Source organism: Poromitra crassiceps (assembly GCF_964638095.1).
Source record: "Poromitra crassiceps genome assembly, chromosome: 5".
NCBI classification, from domain to species: domain Eukaryota; kingdom Metazoa; phylum Chordata; class Actinopteri; order Beryciformes; family Melamphaidae; genus Poromitra; species Poromitra crassiceps.
The window spans coordinates 3943680-3961751 of NC_139642.1; the positions used below are offsets into that span (position 1 = coordinate 3943680).

General features: G+C 45.7%; 1 pseudogene across 1 annotated transcript in view; it reads right to left on the reverse strand.

The window, feature by feature from the left end:
• The window catches only part of LOC310776261 (intermembrane lipid transfer protein VPS13C-like), a 93635-nt pseudogene that overhangs the window by 37243 nt on the left and 38320 nt on the right, over nucleotides 1-18072 (reverse strand). The window contains exons 24-25 of the transcript in view: nucleotides 10003-10129; nucleotides 9254-9489 (exon numbers count right to left, since the gene is read on the reverse strand). The product of the transcript in view is annotated as an intermembrane lipid transfer protein VPS13C-like (transcript). The remainder of the gene's footprint in view (nucleotides 1-9253; nucleotides 9490-10002; nucleotides 10130-18072) is intronic.

Sequence of the window (18072 nt, forward strand, 5' to 3'; positions counted from 1 at the left end):
GTTGCTGCTGCACCTTGTTGGCAATGAGCAAAAGACGGTTGAAAATCAGTTTTTCATGTATTTTGAGTGATTTGGTTACTTTCATCTCCGTAGTACTGTTTAGTACATCACGGTGAATAATTATTTTCATAAAACAAGGGGAGAAGTATTGATTTTTATGGTTTTGGTGGAATGCCACTCTAGAAAATAAAATGTGGAATGTTTAAAGCCTTTCTCACATTTTACTTTTAGACACATAACATTAAAATACTAATAACTTTTGATCTGAGAGCTATTGCAGTCATTCAATAAGTTATATACTCTATAGTGGAGAGTTTCTAATTTATGAAGATGTCTAATTCCCTCCATGTGAAGGTTTTTGCAGACCACACATACCAGTGGTTCACCAACTTGTTGATGTTAAAGGAACCATAAACTGATACTAATCAAACCCCCGTTTGACAAGATTTTGTGCCAGCGTCCCCCATCTGATAAGATTTTACCTTTAGATGTTTTATTACAGTGTGTGAAACCCATGAGCAAAACAGCCATACATGTCCTGCTTCCCCTCTCAAATGTCCCTCTATAATATAGATATTATCCTCTTGTCTGCCTTCAGTATGACTTTAGCATATAGATTCTATATGCTAAAGTCATACTGAAGGCAGACAAGAGGAGGATCATTGTTCATGTAAATGAACCACTCAGCCGTTGACGTCACCATGTGCTTGATGAGTGTCTGCTACATGTCCTGAATGTGCCCTCGTCACATCGGCTTGGAGAAAGTTCTCCTGCTTTCCCTCTGAAAGACCATGATACTTGTTCATAATGTCCCTCTATAGATATGCTGAAGACACTGAAGGTGGACAACAGATAGAAAAGAGGATGATCATTGTTCATGTAAAGTGACTTCTCTCACTCATTCATCTCACAATGTGCTTGATGGCTGGCTGTCTGCAACAGTTTGGGGAAGAAACACAAGTGTCCATGAACAGTAAAGGCTGAATTATGCTCACCCTGCCGTGAAGGGCGCGGGGGTGGAGCGAGGGGCGGGCGCGTCAAATTACGTAAATTTGTTGGGCGTGGTTATTCGCTAGCTCCAGCGGCCGCTCGCGTTGTGCCTGACTTTTTTTCTAACAGCGCGAGCTTCTCTCCAAACATGGCCGCATTCAAACCATTGAGCCCTGAACACTGAGTTGTGTTTTCGCCACATTTCTTGACCCATGTGGTAGGCTATAAACTTAGATTTGCAACTGTTCGTTTTTAGTCATTTCACCAAGTAAATGTGTTGTGTTGAGAGCATTATTGAGAGAGATTAAAAGCAGCACAGAGTAGTAGGCTATCAGGGCTGAGTAGTAAAAACGGCTTTCAGTAAAAACAAGTTTGGTGAGTCCTTCATGTGCTGATGTGCGGTCGTTTGAGAGTGAAAGCGCACTCAGTACTGCACAGCGTTTCATTGCGACTTTTCACGGGCTGTTTTCACCATTGTACAATTATGCTGATCACTTTCTGAGTATAATGGCATCTGCCCCAGCGCGAGGTCTGCACGGTGACTCACGGAGACTCGCGGGGCCCCACCCCCACGGAGCTTTGCTCGAGCATAAGAGCACCTTAACAGTGCTCCAGCCTTGATGTTGCAGTGGAACAAGGTATAAAGCCTGGATTATGCTTGACGCTTTGGCCGGCCGCACGGAAATGAGAGACACGGAATCCGACGAGGAAACGTGTGGAGCTTGTATACTCTGTGTGGGTTTCTGCAGGCGGAATTGAGCGCGAGTCTTGAAAACTCCACTTTGTCCGCCCGTCCGCGTCCGCGTAGTTACAAATTTCGGCGTGCGCACGGCCGCTCGAAAACCGTCCGCACGGAGCCTTGCGGAGGGGCGTGTCTGCTGATTTGACGTCACTTTTCCGCGCGGACACTCGCGTTCCTCGCTGATGCGGAAAGCATAATGAGACCTTAAGCCAGAGGTTCTTACCAATAGACGATCTTTGGCGCAAATGCTTAGACATGTGACATAGTTTATTACGGTGCAAGCAGCTTTGTGTTTCCACTGTACACTGAGGATTGTACACAGCTGGAAAAACTGTCAGGAGGGGGGCTTTAAAGTGGAACTGAACCTGTTCGTGCATAATGAGTCCGTTTCAGACTGAAAACATAGTTTGTCTAAGATGACAGGTTGAGAGGCGGGTCATAGTATCATGTCGCTGATTTTATTTGACAATTCTGGGGACTGGATTGGGCTTTGGCCAATCCTGGCGTGTTCCGCCTCCAAATCGAGTGGGATTCAGTGTGTTGTGGCGCTCCACTCGGGAAGAGCCTTTTGACGGGAGGTTAGTGGAGCTCAGCGACCCGCAGGCAGCCAGCTGCCTTCGTGTTGCCGAGCGGAGAGTGCAGCACGTCGGCCTGGAATCTCCGAAGTGCGACCCCTGACAACCAAGCTCTCGGATGCGCGCGCCATTATCGCTGCTATAACGATACGATATCCCTGGAATGCGCGTTTTAACGAGCCAGTTACATTTCTTTGCATTCTTAGAGATTATAGTTTTTGTTTTTTATCCTTATAACAATTGGCCAAGTTAGTAGTTAGTTTATGGGATAGGAATTCTGCCAGATGACAGGCACTAGGCGCCATTTTCGACTTCATTTGGAAGAGAAAATTATCCAGAAATGAAGATTTGATTGACAGCTGCATGTCGTGATATGATTGGTTGAAATGGGGTAGAAATTTGATAGTAGGCTACTGGGTGACGTCAGCAAACTGTAAATTACTGTTATCAATGAAATCTTGAAAAACGAACTTTTGATGTGAAAAAGTGTGAAAAACTAAAGAAATTAGATTGTTGTGATTTGTTTTGCATACATTATTAAATAGGTGCACTGCATACCCAGGTATTTGAACTAAAAGAAAAGAAAAGTCATTCTTGGGTTCAGCTCGACTTTAAGACCCCTTTTGTAACATTCACCAAGTCATATAGTCCATGGGCCAAGGCAAAAATCGGTACCACCTGAGGTGACCGCACGATTTTGTTTTTTTTGTCTTCCTACATGTCTCTAGTTTATATTTTGGTATGATAACCCTGCCGATTTGGTAGCTTAAGGATAGTTATCACTCTGTAAACAAACCTACCCCCATATAAATGACAAAACCCTGATTTCTGTGTATTAGTCCAGATGATATGTGAAAATGATGTTCCCTTTTTCGTAAAAGCATGAAACTTGGTAGGCTTATAGTTTGGGGCCCTGTACAGTTTCAGAAATTGAGCCATCGCAGAAATGCCTTGTGGCGGCCATTTTACTTCTGCCATAAGCAAATTATGTAGTTTGCATTATATCTCCTGAACCACACATGCTAACACTGAAAAGGAGATGTCTATCCCAATGTTTTCATGGTCAAGGATTACAATGATACCATATAGAACATCATAAACTGTTAAAGTGACTAATCAATGGTGAATTTGATGACGTTGTGAGAAGGAAATGACAGTATCTGATAACCGATGCTATAACTTCAAAGCCATGACTATTCTCTGGCTAAGATGTTTTGATGAGTGATTTGACTTATATAGACCTTTTGTTAAAATAGCGCCCAGGTCCCTCCTAAAGATCCTGGGATTTTCCTTGCCAGATGGCCAAATCCAAGATGGCCACTGGCGCCATGTTAAAAAATTGACTTTTGACCCAGAGCACATAGAATAATGTATGAAGACACTTTTCGGTGTAAGTCAACCACGAGGAATCCGATTCTGACATCAGTTTGACATTATGGCATAGTTTTGACCCAGAATTCCAAGATGGCTGCCATCCAGTATTGTGGAAATGTAACTTTTGAATGGGAAGGTATACTGTGCATTTGGGGTTTACCACAAGGAAGGAAATTAACAATGGTGGATGTTTTGGGAGTCATTTCAGAATTATGTTAACTGAAAATATGTTAATGTCAACACCCATTTTACCTTGGTACTGCTGTACCAACTACCCCCAGGATTTCTTGCATTAAAATATTTAAGGAATGTATGACAAGATAACTAAAATAAGCTCTAGCTATAGATTCTGAATCATCAGATTCTGCTCATCATCTTTAGCCAAGTATGCTGTGTCATACCGGTCGATCACACAGATGATATGTCAACATCACCATGGCGGGCAAGGATGATGGATGACACCTTGTGGACATAGTCTGACCACTTGTATGGGGTGCCATCTTGTGTCTGCCGATCCAATTGCTGATGGAATTGCCATCCTCTAGATCATGCCCATGTCAACGAGAGTGATGTAGGGTTCTTGCAGCCCTACAGATTGGAGATAGAGCTTCTTCTAGATGCGCTTGCTCTTCTGCGTCTTCCTGTATGTGATGTTGGAGTTGAATAAGGCCACACATTCATCAAAAACACAATGTTCCAGCAACTCGTGGAGGTTTACAAGTTGACCACAACCAGGTCAATCACTGCCTTGGAGCGCTCCACTCCATCTCAGCAGCTCCTACCTTGAGTTCCTCCCCGGGTAGTCTCGCTTGCCAGACTCCCTCCCTACAATGGCAGAGTCTGGCTGCTAATACCTCCACCCTGGTATAGGGGAAAAAGGCTCCGTTCACCTTTACAACTATCCACCAAAAGTATCAAGCAGGCCTGCTTTATTGCACAATCCAGATCCAACCGTTTTCAGCATGTAGCAACGAGCTAGCATTGTTGATGTTGTTTCACAGTGGCACAGGCATTTGAGATAGACAGATTCGACACGGAGGGAGTGGAAACGAAATCCATAAATGGTCGCCACCAGTCAGTCAGAGCGGGTTGGAGCATGCATGCAGGGAGGAGGATGGAAGATGATTGTGATGCTGCAGACGCAAAGTGCCGCTGTGTGTAAATTCAGCTCGAGCAGGACCCTGGCCATTCACACCAGACGCACTGCTTTGCTCCACGCCGGTGACAACTTGTACTGACTTCCTATCTGGCTTCACACAATCACTCGGTGCCGCGTCTATGTGCCGACAGGCCGCAGTGCCAACAGGTCGCAATGCCGATAGCCCACAAGCAGAACCAGCTGAGCGAGGCGGCGTGCAGCGTGTCGGTGGAGCTAACCTCTCCCAGCCCCCACGCCAAACCTAACCTCCCCCCATGCCTAAACCTAACCTCCCCCAGACCCTAACCCAAAACCTAACCTCCCCACCCCCCACGCATAAACCTAACCTCCCCCAGACCCTAACCCAAAACCTAACCTCTCCCACCCCCCACGCCTAAACCTAAGGTCGGCATTGCGGGTGGTCTGCATAGTGGGTGGACACCAATCACTCGCGGGTCTCACACAAAAATAGATCAGACGCCGAAACAATCTCTGCATGGGGCGAGCTGGCCGCATCACGGCTGGTCTGACTGAACGGTCTAATGTGCTAACAAGTGTGCCAAAATGAAACTGGCTGCGCTTCCAGATGCTTCGTCACTTCAGCGTCTGGTGTGTTTGCACCTTTTCGCATCCATTTTGAGCCATGCCTGCATGCATGAGTTCAACTCCTTCCCGTTTGACCTGGCCTCCCCAACCCTCCGCACCCTACAGTCTGCCTGCCTCTGATGAACTCATTGCAGACTTAAAATCAGCCCATGCTGCAGGAGAGGAGAAGTTGACCAGATTCTTGCAAGTCCCGGGGGCCCTATCTTTGCAAAAGCGGTACGCCGCGTGCAATGCAAATTGGGGGCGTGCACAAGCACATGCCTGTTATAATTTTACTGGACATAGGCGTGCCACAATCAGGCGTTTCTGCGCAGAATATGGGGCAGCACCTCTTACGCGCAAAAAAAAAGCACCTCTTACGCGATAAATACTCCGCTGCGCTTGAGCGCACCATAATCTCTATGCTGCGCAGCGCAGAGTAAAATTCCTTTTGGATATGTCATTACACACGGACGTGCCACGCCAGGACATCAAATTCTGCTGCTAAAATTGGATATTAGCAGATAATTTAGTGAGGCAATCAACTACAACTCACTGAGAAACTTTTATCACATCGCAAAGAGGGAAATTAATTGAGAAAACTTGTTGGACAATGGACATAGGCTATTCACCTTCACCTATCCCATAGTCTCGCTGGCCAGCCTCCCCTCCCACGCAGGTCTCCATAGTGGGATTGCGATGGGCCGCGCTTAGCAGCAGTGCCCTTGGAAAATAGTTTCCAACAATCCAACTTGCCCTTTTCAGCGTGTAGCAACGAGCTAGCATGTAGGTTTCTGCCGTTAGCTTGCTAGCTAGTTAGCGTTGTTGTTTTCACTGAGGCGGTAGGGCACTATTTACAGCGACACACAGAGGAGGGAGCGGAAGCTGCTCTGATTGACGTGGTCTGAGCCAATGACAGAGTTTGTAATAAGCCGGGAGCGGACATCCGGCAGCCACTGAAACAGTCGCTCCAATGGGGAGCAGCTGTAGAGCAGGGAAGGGCTTATCCCAGTTGCCTGTTTCCGTGGCGCCAGACTCCTCCCCCTGTAGGGAGGGGAGGCTGGCCAGCGAGACTAACATAATTATGAAATTACCCTCAAAACACAATAATTGTCATTACTAAACCATGTTTGGTAGGCATGGATTTGCAATTAAAATAGCTATAATTCACCATTGTTAATCTCCGTCCTTACTCTAAAAATGGTAAACCCCAAACACCACATACGTATATGTTGCCATTCAAAAGTTAAGTTTTCACGCTACTGGATGGTAGCCATCTTGGAATTCTGGGTCAAAAATTATGTCAGAATGTTAAACTGATGTCAGAATCAGATTCTTTGTGGTTGACTTATACCGAAAAGTGTCTTCATACATTATTCTAGGTGCTTGGGTTCAAAAGTACATTTTTCAAGATTGTACCAGTGGCCATCTTGGATTTGGCCGTCTGGCAGAAAGTCGCAGGATGTTTGGGAGGGGCCTGGGGGCTATTTTAACAAAAATCCCATAGAAGTCAAATTACTCATCAAAAAATGTTAGCCAGAGAGTGGTCATGGAATTGAGGTTATAGCATCAGTTATCAGAAACTGTGATTTCCTTCTCACGTCATTAAATTCACCATTGATCAGTTACTTTAACAGTTTATGATGTTCTATATGGTATCATTGTAATCCTTGACCATGAAAACATAGGGATAGACATCACCTTTTCTGTGTTATCATGTGTGGTTCAGGAGATATGATGCAAACTACATAATTCACTTATGGCGGAATTAAAATGGCCACCACGAGGCATTTTTGTGATGGCTTAATTTCTGAAGATTTAGGGGGCCCCAAACTATATGCGTACCAAGTTTCATGCTTTTATGAAAAAGTGAACATGATTTTCACATATCATCTGGACTAATACACAGAAATCAGGGTTTTGTCATTTATATGGGAGAAGGTTTTTTACAGAGTGATAACTATCAATAAGCTACCAGATTGGCAGGGTTATCATACCAAAATATAAACTAGAGACATGTAGGAAGACAAAAATACAAAAATTGCGCGGTCCCCTTAGGTGGTACCGATTTCACCATTGGCCCATGAACTAATTGCATTGTATCCTTCTCAAAACATCACTGAATTCATCAAAACACCACTGAATTCACCATTAACTATTCATGTGAACAGTTTATGATGTTGTATAGGGTGTCATTGTAATCCCTGACCATGAAAACATAGGGGTAGACATCACATTTTCTGCGTTATCATGTGTGGTTCAGGAGATATGATGAAATCAGGGTTTTGTCATTTTTTGGGGGTAGGTTTGTTTACAGAGTGATAACTATCCTTAAAGAGCATGGAGCAGGGTAATTCCTTTGCTAAATGTATACTTAACCTTGTCCCTATGTCCATTTGAAAAGTTAATGCATCATTCAAAAAAAAAAAAAAAAAGTTTGAAAAAAAATATGGAGAAAAACACCTTCCTTTTTCAGAAGGAAATAACAGACTTTTAATCTGACAAGAAAAAGCCTGCTACGTCACAGTGGGGAGTGGCTCCCGCGTGCGTGTCTCCCTCTCCCCTCCCACTGTGCTTGTCTGCGCTGTGACACGCTCTATCTCTCGCGCTCTCTCGGTGTGTGTGTGTGTGTGTGTGTGTGTGTGTCTACGCTGTGTGATACGCTCTCTTTCTCGTCTCTCTTCACTCGAGGGAGGGGGAGGCTGCGGCTCCTTCCTCCCCAAACAGCACCGCTGCTCTGCTCTGCTCTGCTCTGCTCTGCTCTGCTCTGCTCTGCTCTGCGCCGGGCTGTCTGCAGCCTGGGGTCCGCTCTGCTGTGCGGGAGAAAGAAGGAGGAGGAGAAACCGCCACCTCCACAGCCAGCCACCTCACACACCCCAACTGTTTAATAGTGCCCGGCTCGCATGCCTCTCGGTCGGCTGGCCGGACAATATGCACCCCGCTGCAGCAGCAGCTTCGGGAGGTTTTCTCACTATGTTCGGGACTTTGGCTCTAACTCGGCCAGATGGCTGGACACATACGGCACTTTTGCGCGCGCGCGTGTGTGTGTGTGTGTGTGTGTGTGTGTGTGTGTGCGTGCGTGCGTGTGTGTGTATCGAATTACAGTCCGCACCTCGGCCCACCTCCGCTCGCTTGCTTTCTCAACTCTCTCCGCGGCCCGTTGTTTCGTAGCTGGGCTAGCCTGTTAGGCTGAGGCCATCATATGCATGTGCATAAACATTTGCTACCTCCTCTTCCTCCTGAAAACCGGCGTTAGCATCCATAGTGTGTGACTGACAGCCCTGACCTAAGTGACGACAGACAGAGGGACAGACAGAGGGACAGACGGTCATGCCTGGCGACTCCCCACTGTGACGTCAGAGTTTTGGGATCCAAGATGTCAAAATAAAAGTTAAAAAAGTAAAACGACCCCAGAAGTCACTGTAGTGTATATGTAAGTGTCTTAATGTGAAAATCGAGTTCCTCCATAATTCACCTACAAATTGACTGATTGGGGTCTCTAACCTGCCCCATGCTCTTTAAGCTACCAAATCGGAAGGGTTATCATACCAAATTAAAAACTAGAGACATGTAGGAAGACAAAAATAACAAAATCGTGCGGTCACCTCAGGTGGTACCGATATGTCAAAATTTCAGCCTTGGCCCATGGACTAATAAACACAGGAGAGAAAACTATTTAGATCAGACTTAGAAAATGGATCGCCAAATTATTTTCCTCTCTTGCATCTCAGGGCTTTGTAGATCACGATCCCCCTGAAGATTTTCCATGGTTGCTCTTGGCCCCGCCCCTGCTCCCTGTGTCTATGTGTGTGTGTGTGTGTGTGTGTGTGTCTATGTGTGTGTGTGTACCTGGTGATGCCGACGTAGGCGATCTCTTGGCGGTTGGTGTTGTTGATGAGCGACAGGCCGAGGTTCTGCAGCGACACGTTCACTTCCTGCTGGAACTGCTCCAGCTCCTCCGCCTGCCGCGCCTTCGTCACCACGGCAACATCCTCCGTGAACAGCAGCACCCGCTGACGCCCATCCAGGAAGGACACCCAGTGCACCTGAGACAGGCTGTCATACGCAAACTGACCACACTCATCCTGCACAGACACAGAGTCAGACGGACAGACAGACACACGCGCACGCACACGCGCACGCACACACACACGCACACGCACACGCACACGCACACGCACACACACACACACAGACAAACAGACAGATTAGATATTTTATTGATTCTTTGCAGGAAATTACTTTGTCACATAATGCAGTGACATTCAAAATCATACATATATATATATATATATATATTGTATTGCCCTACATATTTTGGTATTTTTTTGTACTAAAATACTGACTTCTACTAAAATGCTGAATGTGCAAAAAGTGACTTGAATATCTAAAATCTAAAAGAATAAAAATACAAGTGCATAACTGTTACTCCCACAGCCACCGACTAAAAACTAAAAGTATATATGTTGAGAAGTGCATGTATACACAGCATACAATTATTTATAGTGCAAATTGAATAGCCTGATGGCAGCTACGGGGGGAACATTTTTAAAGTGAGTCAGAAGGGTTTAAAAGTATGTACTGTAAGTGTCTCTTACCTTGACCAGGTCCAGCTGTCCAGAATGTTCACTGCAGCTCCAGCTGAGGGTCCGAACGCCGGCCGGATTCTCCCAAGAAAACCTCTGAGCCTCTCCTGGCTTCAACTGACGAGTCACAGAGGAACCACTGAGAGAGACAGACAGACACACAGACACACAGACAGATAGAGAGACAGACACACACACAGACAGACAGATAGAGAGACAGACACACAGACAGAGAGACAGACAGACAGACAGATAGAGAGACAGACACACAGACAGACAGACAGACAGATAGAGAGACAGACACACAGACAGAGAGACAGACAGACAGACAGACAGACAGATAGAGAGACAGACACACAGACAGACAGACAGACAGACAGAGAGACAGACAGACACACAGACAGAGAGACAGACACACAGACAGAGAGACAGACAGACACACAGACAGAGAGACAGACAGACAGAGACAGATAGAGAGACAGACACACATTCAGACAGACAGAGAGACAGACACACAGACAGAGAGACAGACAGACAGAGAGACAGGCAGACAGATAGAGAGACAGACACACAGACAGAGAGACAGACAGACAGAGAGACAGGCAGACAGATAGAGAGACAGACACACAGACACACAGACAGACAGACACATTCATATAGAGAAAGATAAATATAGAGATACGTATATATTAGGGCTGTCCCAAACGATTATTTTCTTATCGATTCGACTAATGATTATGTTTATGATGATTATTTTTTCGATTAGTCGATTAATCTAACGATTATTATTATTTCATTTTTTTTATTATATAACAATAAATTTACCCAAAACAAATAAATAACCAAAAACTTCTCAATTTCTGTATTTTATTTAACCATCTCATTCTCTTTAACACTTTCAGTGCCACGGCCCTTGGGCAAAAGGTTGCTTGCTGTGCCACATAGGCCGCAATGCATTTTAAAACAGTCATATCATTTCTTTAATAATTACTATGTAAACACTGAACACGCACAAATAACGATGAGACTCTCTTCTATCACCTGCAAAAAAAAGTTTATTGATCCCATTTTCCGTTCTTTAGTTATGAGCCGGAGAAGATAGCTTGATTAGACCAAAAACATCCCTTTTTTTCTACGAGCTGAGATAACGACCCTTTTGTGAAAGGAAGCATTTCAAGCACATCATTGACTCATTGCTAATATTTTCTGATGTAATGCTGCAGCTGCCTGCGGGTCTGTTGTATGCTGTAGTGTCCTGCGTGCCCCACCTCCCCCCCTCCTCCTCCCCCCCCCCCGTTGTGGGAGGAGTAGCTCTCTGCTCTGCTCTGCTGTGAATGCGTTTGCTCTCTGCGTGTGCTCAGCAGTGAAAAGTCCGCTAGTCCAGCTTTTTTACACCCGCGTGTATGTCACCATGCTTCCAGTTGAGAACTCCACGGCTGATTATGCGAATGCAGCGAATGCAGCGGACACGAGGTGCTCAATTGTGACAGCAGATTGGCTGCTGCAGGGGCACAGCTACGTTATGCTTCAATGAAGCAGCTGCATACGGACGGATGCGATGCGATTTCCTCTTCCCAAACGACTTCTTCTGTGTGTTTTACTCTATGGTTTTACTCCACTTTCTCTCATCTGGAGTGCGCTGTCGCCACCTAAGGGTTCTGTAAAATAGGTTAGACACATTCAATAGCTATCATATTGTAAGAGGCGATGTAAGAGGCATAGATCGACACCCCCCCCGTCAAAAAAACAATTTCGAGTTACTGACGCCATTTGGCGTCGCTGGCACTCTACGGTAAATTTCTCTTGACGCCATATGGCGTCGCTGGCACTGAATGTGTTAACAGTCCAACATAAAATCTCTCAAATAAAATTAAAGCAAGAGCTTGTCCTCAAATAAAATGAATATAGTGCAATTCAAAATAAAATAGTAGAATAAATTAAATTCAAGTCACTTTCAGGAGGAATACCAAAAACCTTGTGCCATGTCAACTGAGTTTAGCAGCAGTCCAACATAAAATCATCATCTTACAGTACAATGGTGTGCAATTTTCAGTAACAGTGCACTTAATTTTGGAGAAAGACAAATGCTCTTATAACAAGGCATTTCGTGGCATTTTGCGCATACAAACACTGCAGCCTCATGTCCACACAGATAGAAGTAGGCCATGCTGTGTGTACAGCTGATTTAACGAGACACAAACAAGACAGAAGTGCTAAATAGCATTTATACGATTATAACTACTGTTGTTGCGCGGAGCAGCCATCTTGGATTTTTTTTAGGTTGGGGCTGCTGAGACTCCTACGAGTTTGGAATGGGAAATACCAGCTCTAGTGACGTCACGTCCCAGCTCATGAACTTTGAACCGGTAACATTACCAGTTCCCAGTTATAAAGGAATGCACGAATGGAACATTCAACACTTAATGGAAGCACTTGATATACCACGCCAGGACAGGTCAGGGGAATTGAAAATGTAATAAACACTTCAATATTTGTCAAATTACACAATTATTAATTGTTGGCTCCCCAATGTGATGAATGGAAATGTGAAACCGTTTTGATGTAATTGTGGTGGCCCACCACAATTACATTGGTGGCTATGGCTCAGGAGGTAGAGCGGATCGTCCACTAATCAGAAAGGTGGTGGTTCGATCCCCGGCTGCTCCAGTCTGTATGTCCAAGTGCCCTTGGGAAACTGAACCCCCGATGCTTGCGCCAGCACTCTGTGTGGTAGCTTGCCACGATCGATGGGTGAATGTAGGCATTGTTGTAAAGCACTTTGAGTGGTCGGTAGAATAGAAAAGCGCTATATAAATGCAGTCATTTACCATTTAAGTAAATGCCACTATCATGGTATTCAAGTGTACTATATGTGCTATTGACACTGTTATTGATTACAACATTGTTTACAACATTAGTAAAGTGAACTATTGCTTAGATTTAAGCGTGTGGAATCCCTTCTTTTCATATTGATTACAACCAGGGCCGTAGCTAGCTATGAGGACGGGGAGGTCCGGACCTCCCCTAATATTTCAGAGATTTTTTTAATATTTCAGAGATTTTTTTTTTTTTTTTTTTTTTTTTTAGCCTTTATTTAACCAGGTTTGTCCCATTGAGATCAAAGATCTCTTTTACAAGAGAGACCTGGCCAAGAAACAGCAGCAACACAAAGTTACAACAAACAAACACATAAACACATACAATTGAAAAACATTAAAATGATCAAATAAAACATTTGCATACAGACAGCCTGTTCTCAAGAGATTTTACCATAGCCTTAAAACCATTTAAGGTTACTAAGCTATTAAGTTTAAGATCAGACTGCAGACTGTTCCATGCGGTGGGTGCAGAGAACCTAAAAGCTTTCTTCCCCAATTCAGTTTGCACTTTGGGAACAGAAAATTGTAGAGTGTCCTGAGAACGAAGATTGTAAAAAAATAAAACAATCTGCATGGAAAACAGGAAAAGCATGAAAAACACAGGATCGCTTTTATTTTGAAACGAAAGGCAGGTCAGGCAGGAAGTCATCTGACGCCGCGTCCGCGGTAACTTGATTCTGAGAGAGCAGCAGCATGGTGGTGAGTGATGACTGTCTGTCTGCCTGGCGAGATAATTGAAGGTGAGCGAGCTGCGAGACAGTGAGCGAGTGAACGACAGACAGTGAGTGACACACACTGACAGATTTTTTAGCAACAACCAAGAAAGTAAGTGTCTAGTCTGTCTAAGTAACTTTGTGTGTTGTGTACGGCTTGGGTTGTGTACCTGTGTTTGTAGGTGTCATTTTGATATGAATTTGGCTAAAACAGTTTGTGTTTGTTAGTTACAATTATGTTGACAGGAGAGCTGAGCAGGTGGTGACATGAAAGAGAATATACTGAATAATGACATCACAACAGTATAATCCTAATGTTGATTTAAAATGATATATTACTCTAAATATGGCTTAAAAAGGGGAAAAAAAAAACTCAATTTTTTTTCGGCCGCGCCCGACCTCCCCTATTTCGGAACCCTGGCTACGGCCCTGATTACAACACTATGTTCCTGTAAACTCTGATAATATGGTGTATAAAGTCTACACTCTACAGTACTGTCCTCTCCTTGCTCCTGTTCACAGGGCCACAGGCTGACTTTGCTGTGTGTTCTGGACTGTGCAGCTCATCTTCTGGCAATACCTGAAGAAGTGGAGACCGCTTTTCTTAACCAAACGATACAAATGTTTACCAAGGTGAGGAGTACCTCAATATACAGTGTATATGGCCTTTGTAGCACTATTCTGTGGGTGTTAGTGATATACTGTGTGGGTTGTTTTTTTATTTGTTACATGATCTAATATTTCCTTTTCTCTCCAGATTCACGCTGCCTCTGAGAACAACCAGGCTTTATACAAGACTTTGAAAGCAATCCTGACACCAGTTTTGCACGAGATGCGAGAGAAAGCTGTGGAGGAGAACAAAAGCTGCTGATTCAGCCCTTCAAGTTCATCTGTATCGTCATCTGCGTCATAAAATTCATTTCAGATATTTAAGTAGAAAACACAACAAAATACTTGGGCTCCGGCATCCTCCGCCTTGGACAGAAGGAATAAGACACAAACACCAGACACAACAATCAACCAATAAGACGAGACAGTTGTATGCACCGTATTAGTATGCAGTACCTGTGTGAGTGCAAGTTTGTCCGTGTAGGGTACTGTCACTGAACCCAGTCCCAAACAATGTTCCACTCTGACTTCTGGCTATTATTGCTGGCATCAGATACTGCTGAGTGCCGACCTTAGTCCCATATATATTTTCTTCTTTTTTAACTTCAAATCTGGGGCTCATGCATTTCATCTTTCTTTGAAGCTCTTTGTAGACTGTTTTTCTAAGCACTGCCATTCTCTCTGTTCATGTGCCACAATGCTTGGTTTGAAAGCATTCCTTTGTCATTAAGTGTCCTGTTCCATTGTAATACTTGAGGGATTATATATATATATATATATATATATATATATATATATATATATATATATATATATATATATATATATATATATATATATCCATATATAAACTTTTTTATTAGCATTTATTATCTGTTAGTTGGTCACAAACGACTGAGAAAAAAATCTCATGACGTGAATGGAATGTTCAGCTTATTTAAAATGTTTTGCCCAGCTGTTCAGGCTGTTTAGAAAAATGGAATTTAAACCAAAATATGTTTTTACACTGTGCAGATGCTACAGAGTGTCTTATTTATTTGAATCTTCTCATTGTATGATAATAACTATAGCCTAGATGACAAAATGCAACGTTTTGTTTTAGATTGAAAATAAGGAGTTCATCCTAGAGTGAATGCAAACTGATGCTACTGTTACAGTAATGCAAATTAGCAGGCCACAGTGCATTTTCTTTTCCAAGCAATTTTATGTCCTTAACGCTATGTGCACCAAAAATTACAATTTCTGACTGTACTGTTGTACATAAAACATTGACCTGCTGCGTCTGCTCTGCCTCAACTTAAATGGCCTATATTTGAACTTAGTGTAAAACGCTGCTGTGTGTGAAGTAGGCCTGCCGGTGTTATTTGCATAGCTGTGGAGACGACTCGGACAACGCGGCTCTGACCTCGTGTGGACGCAATGTAATGTAGATCTGCTGACACGTTGTGGAATACTTAGAGAGGTCACCTGCTCAAGCCTCTGAAAGGAAACGAGACATTGTACTGTGGGGAATTTTCAACAAGCACTATTTTTTCATTGTTACACTGGGCTACTTGTTGAAAAATTAAACTTAACGTAAGCCATGTGGATTGAGTCTTTTCCTTGATAGAAATGAAAGGCCAAGAATCCTTCCTTTTTGCCATCTTTGTCAGTTTGTCAGTTTCTGTCAACATCAGTGAGGAGTTTCTATTTCAAAACTCAGAAAGGAAGCATACAGCGCCTCCTGGTGATGCCTGGTGCCGCTGGCAGCGCTCTCCTCCCCTCCTCTCCTCTCCTCTCCCCCTCTCCTCTCCCCCTCCCCTCTCCTCTCCCCCTCTCCCCTCCTCTCTTCTTCTCCCCTCCTCTCTTCTCCCCCCCTCCTCTTCTCCCCTCCTCTCTTCTCCCCCTCTCCCCTCCTCTCCCCCTCTCCCCTCCTCTCCTCTTCTCCCCCCCTCCTCTCCCATCCTCCCCCTCTCCTCTTCTCTCCCCCCCTCCCCTCCTCCTCTCCCCTCTCCACTCCTCTTCTCTCCCCCTCTCCTCTGGTTCCCCCCACCCACCCCGGTCAGCGGTTGCCTTTTATACACGTCCCAAACAGCCAGGACAACGCGATTGGCTGGCTCAGATTTGAACAGATCTGAGCCAGCCGATTGGCTGTTATCCTGTGATGACGTAATGTCCTGTGCCCCATGACCGGATGGACCATATATGGACTTCCTCCCCCCGACTGGCTGTGCTATCATAGCTGCTGACTGTTACTGCACTATCCGTCTCCTCCCCCCTCCTCTCCCCCCTCCTCTCCCCCTCTCCCCTCCTCTCTTCTCCCCCCTCCCCTCCTCTTCTCGCCCCCTCCTCTCCTATCCTCCCCCTCTCCTCTCCTCCTCCTCTCCCCTCTCCACTCCTCTTCTCTCCCCCTCTCCCCTCCTCTTCTCCCCTCCTCTCCTCTCCCCCTCTCCCCTCCTCTTCTCCCCCTCTCCTCTCCCCCTCTCCCCTCCTCTCCTCTTCTCCCCTCCTCTCTTCTCCCCCCTCCCCTCCTCTTCTCCCCCCCTCCTCTCCCATCCACCCCCTCTCCTCTCCTCTTCTCTCCCCCCCTCCCCTCCTCCTCTCCCCTCTCCGCTCCTCTTCTCTCCCCCTCTCCTCTCCTCTCCTCTTCTCCCCTCCTCTTCTCCCCCCCTCCTCTCCCATCCTCCCCCTCTCCCCTCTCCACTCCTCTTCTCCCCCCCTCCTCTCCCCTCTCCTCCTCCTCTTCTCTCCCCCTCTCCTCTGGTCCCCCCCACCCACCCCGGTCAGCGGTTGCCTTTTATACACATCCCAAACAGCCAGGACAACGCGATTGGCTGGCTCAGATTTGAACAGATCTGAGCCAGCCGATTGGCTGTTATCCTGTGATGACGTAATGTCCTGTGCCCCATGACCGGATGGACCATATATGGACTTCCTCCCCCCGACTGGCTGTGCTATCATAGCTGCTGACTGTTACTGCACTATCCGTCTCCTCCCCCCTCCTCTCCCCCTCTCCTCTCCCCTCCCCTCTCTCTTCTCCTCTCCCCTCCTCTTCTCTCCCCCTCTCCTCTGGTTCCCCCCACCCACCCCGGTCAGCGGTTGCCTTTTATACACGTCCCAAACAGCCAGGACAACGCGATTGGCTGGCTCAGATTTGAACAGATCTGAGCCAGCCGATTGGCTGTTATCCTGTGATGACGTAATGTCCTGTGCCCCATGACCGGATGGACCATATATGGACTTCCTCCCCCCGACTGGCTGTGCTATCATAGCTGCTGACTGTTACTGCACTATCCGTCTCCTCCCCCCTCCTCTCCCCCTCTCCCCTCCCCTCCTCTTCTCCCCTTCTCTCTTCTCCTCTCCCCTCCTCTCCCTCTCCTCTCCTCTTCTCTCCCCCTCTCCTCTGGTTCCCCCCACCCACCCCGGTCAGCGGTTGCCTTTTATACACGTCCCAAACAGCCAGGACAACGCGATTGGCTGGCTCAGATCTGAGCCAGCCGATTGGCTGTTATCCTGTGATGACGTAATGACCTGTGCCCCATGACCATATATGGACTTCCTCCCCCCGACTGGCTGTGCTATCATAGCTGCTGACTGTTACTGCACTATCCGTCAGATCCCTTTGCAATACCAACCCCGTGCAATCCATAAAGGTACATGGACGTTACTCTGCAGAAACTACAGTAACAAAATCACGAATTGCTCTGTTTTTGGAGCTCTGCATGTCTGTGTTTGTCTAGTTAACGTGTTAACGTTAGCTAACGGCTAACATTCGCTAGTTAGCCAACCAACCAGCAGCTAACATTAGCTAGCTAGCTAGCTTACCGGAAGCGATATTTTTTTCGGATGATGGCGAAGGCGAAGGCACCCCTGGCCCTCTCTGCCTCTGATTAGTGGCAGCG